A 4,244-nucleotide genomic window follows, 5' to 3' on the forward strand; every position below is an offset into this window, starting at 1 on the left:
GACGGGGATTTTCTGTGCACTTACTCACTATGGTAAGGCTGACCCCACATTAGGCGTGCGCGATCATCGGGCGTGTGAGTAGCGCGGGCGTCGCGAGCACGCTGCATGAACGTCGCGTTTTGCTGCCCTGCGGCGTGTGTGAAGAGTGCAAGCGACGCGCTCGCGGCGAGCACGCGGCGCTCGAGTTGCGTTCTTACCCCTTCGCCCGCTATCCCCGCCGCCCGTTTAACGCCTTAGCAGTTAAACGTCAAGGAGAGCGGCGCGTGCTCGCCGCGAGCGCGCTGCAAATGCCGCAGGGCAGCAAAACGCGACGCTCACGCAACGCGCTCGCGACGCACGCGCGGCGCCCGCGCTACTCACACGCCCGAGGATCGCGCACGCCTAATGTGGGGGAGGCCTAAGCCGGGACTCCACCGAAATGTTTGCATTAGTTCACGAATAGGCAAAATGTACGTATCTGTGAGAATCCACTTCATGTGTTCGTACTTGAAACCTGCAGTTTTGCCAAGATTTTCAAAATGTACGCTTGCAATTTGTCATTTCTTGGTGGAGCCAGCAAATCGAAAGAAACATAAGTGTTGTATACTGTGCGTCACTACCGCACACCGGGAAAAATTTCGCTCTTGCGGAGGACGTTTATATACCATATTTTGTGTCACACAGGACGACAGTAAGTATCCACCGACACACTTTCAAAGATCTGATGAACGAACAAATCAGACCTGACTTGGTCACCTGGGGCCAATCAGAGCTCTATGAAGCGATCATATGCTATGGCTCCTACTGTTATTGTGGTTTCTGAAAATTTATTCACCTCATTCAACGATGAATGTAATTCTGATGGTACTATTAAGAACATTGCTTAGCGCAGAAGCTGACGTTGGCAGGTCGACTATTTTGACTTCTCGAATAGGATACCATTGGTTTTTGTGCAATGCATACCTGCAATGCATGCTGGATTAGGATATAAATATAGGTGGATAGGATTTGCAACAGAGAAAATTTCTGTCTTTGTGATTGAATGACATCAAACGTATTTTTATATAAAAGGTGTTTTTTTAGACTTGGCTCGGGTCTTACTGAGACTGTTCGTAATCGTGACCAGTGTATTTGCGATCAGAAGTTGAAAGTAAGCATGTCTTTGGTATGCGACGCGCAATTTGTACGTTTTCAGACGCATAAAGCATTTTACGTGTGTATGGTATTAAATCGAGAAAGCTCCCATTCCTTATCTGCACTTTGTATCTGGGCTTGTTTTTAAAGCTACAGAATCCTACATTACCTACCTACCTCACGCTTAGCAGCGCTTGCGAGAGACAGATCCTCCTTTCTTCTAGGATTAAGTTTACATATTTTGCATCAGAAAAAATAATTAAGGTCTACTTAATACTACTCACTCAAAGTAATTTGTTTTAAGGCCACCACATTAGTGGAAGATAAGCTAAACTATGTTTATGACAAAATCCTGATATGAACTCCATCTGTAACTTTAAATTATAATTAATTGTTCCACTAAAGTCATCATTTTTGACATAATGTTCAAAAAATAATTTAGATGGCACCGTTTTAAATTTGGCTGAGAACTATTAATTTTCCTTTCATCAAGGTAATAATTATAATTGGATTTTGATGTGGCACGGCAAACTGACAAACACTATTGAAATGTCTATCGAAAAATTACACTACGTGTTAAAATATGGTGAATTACGGAAAATACACAACTCCATCTGTTGAAATAATAATCCTCTATAAAGAATGTATTGTCATTTATTGTCATTTACCACCTCACTAATTTGACAAATTTGATGTATTTTATTTACCACAGATTACCACAGATGGAGCTACTTTAACCTTGGCTAAACAAAATTTTCATTTTTTTTTTCTTCCAAAGTTACTTATGAGGGTGTGATTTTCTGTGTAAAGGTTAATAATAGACCGATCAACTAATATAAGTACAACATTCAAATGTACAGTTTTGACAAACAGATTGCGTGTCGTAATATTTTACATCTTGAATTCACAAAATTAATCATATCTTTTGATAGAGTGAATCGATTTCGATGAAACAAAAACTAAGTAATACCCCAAGTTACGTAGAATTTTTGTATATAAGGATTGTCTGCATTGGATTCGTAGATTTTACGTGAATCCCGAACGAACAAACAGATAAACAGATAAACAGACAAACAGACAAACAGACAAAAATGATGGAAATGGGTTTTGTTAGTTATCCTTTAACTTGCTGGCTATTTTTTTTGTCAATTTCTTCAATGTACAAAAATTACTTTTCTACAGATTTATTATATGTATAGATTAAACCGACAGAAAAGTTTGTTCGATTCCCTTTAAAATAAGCTATCAACCAACAGTCGGCCGACAGTTTAGTTTGCAGTATGTGGGAGCTCTTATACGTAGTAAAGTACAATAGTTGCGTCATATGGAAACAATATAAGTAGAGGAGAAAAAAGGGTAGTACTAAGTAACCTACTATGTTTTACTTTGTCAATGATTATCAAAATAATAATGCCTGTTTGTGGAATCACAACATTTAGAAACTCTTTTCTTTACAAAATGTAATCCGCAATAATAAATTAAGTGTGTCTATAGCTAAATATTCTTTAACCAAATGCCTTTAAAAACAAGAGCATTCCTAGTTCCATACCAACGTATAGCTATACTTTACATTAATACCTTTAAAAACAATAGCAGAAAAGGGATAATTAATCTAATTATAGAGTCTGATACATAAAGAAATATAAGGAAAGATGTTGGGTAAAACCCAGCACGTTGTGGCCACTTATTTCTGAACTGGTTCTATAAAATTATGTCGTTTTTTTGTACTTTTGCGGATGTTTTGAATTTTTAAAACGTGGGCACACACCTTTTTGGATTGAGTTACTTACGGAAAGATTTTTATTGCGTTGGTACATTTTTATTTAATAAGTGGAACAAAACAATAAGTCTGTGCTCTAGAAATTATGCAGCAGGTGTGAATAAGCTACATAAAATACCAAAGTATTTCATAATTTCAAAATAATTTGGTGTAGCTTTATTTCATACTGTCCTAGATTTTTCTCAAACTCTTAACTGTAATAAATGTAATGTAACGATTTTTTTCGTCATGATATTAATGGTCCTGTCCTTCAACTATGCTGAATAAAATGAGCTGGTAATACATTTAGATTGTGAACCAAACTAGCGCAAGATAATAATGCTTTAAATATGGGTAGAATGGTAGGTTACTTAAAATGCGAATACAGCTGTGGGTTGTAACTTTTTGACAAATAAAGCCAACCATAATCCAAAATAGTCAAAAATGTAACTCTGACGTTATCGTAACATGAATGGATAGAACAAAAGTAGACTTTTTAATTTGGCTTCGTGACGCACGTAAGTCTGTTAAGGCTATACATGAAATTACTCAATATCAATTTTACTTCATACGTTAAGGGATTGTAGGGTTGTCTAAGTTAGTAAAAAAATCCAAATAAAAAAATCCAAAATAAAGCAATATTTCATCGAGGAAAATTTGCTTTATTGCTAGAGAAAAAAATGTTTACTTGCTTATTTACGCGTCGCCGCATCTCGGCGAGAGACTTCTGCTATATATATAATATCTGATATGTGACCTGTATAGCACTGTTCGCGCACAAAACGCTGCTCACTCGAGCGAGTACTCACACCAGAAGATGATTGATACATAACACATCGGTGGAATTTCACCTTTAGGTAAATGATTTGAAAATAATATTCCAGTCTCCTAAATAACCTTTTTAGGGTTCCGTACTCAAAGGGTAAAACGGGACCCTATTGTTTTCGCTCCTCTGTCCGTCCGTCCGTCTGTCACCAGGCTATGTCTCATGAACCGTGGTAGTTAGAGAGCTGAAATTTTCACAGATGATGTATTTTATAACAACAAATACCTACTCAAAATTTGAATTAAATAAATTTTTTGGGGGCTTCCATACAACAAACGTGATTGTTTTGTCCGTTTTATTTCGTGCGCGAGGCCGACTCGCGTTTTGCCGTTTTTTTAAGAAAACATAACAAACAGACTTCGTGTGCCAAACCTACACACACATTCTTACACTTTTTAAATCAAAAATGTTTCTTTACCTTTGATAACCCTAAGCCCACGCATTACAATATTCTACGATTTAATTACATATTCTGAAATTCGAATTTCTGATTGCTACATCTTGTTTCGTTCATTTTGGGATCAATCTTCGTAGACTTAATTCATT

The sequence above is a fragment of the Helicoverpa armigera genome, chromosome 18 (assembly GCF_030705265.1).
Source record: "Helicoverpa armigera isolate CAAS_96S chromosome 18, ASM3070526v1, whole genome shotgun sequence".
NCBI lineage: Eukaryota > Metazoa > Arthropoda > Insecta > Lepidoptera > Noctuidae > Helicoverpa > Helicoverpa armigera.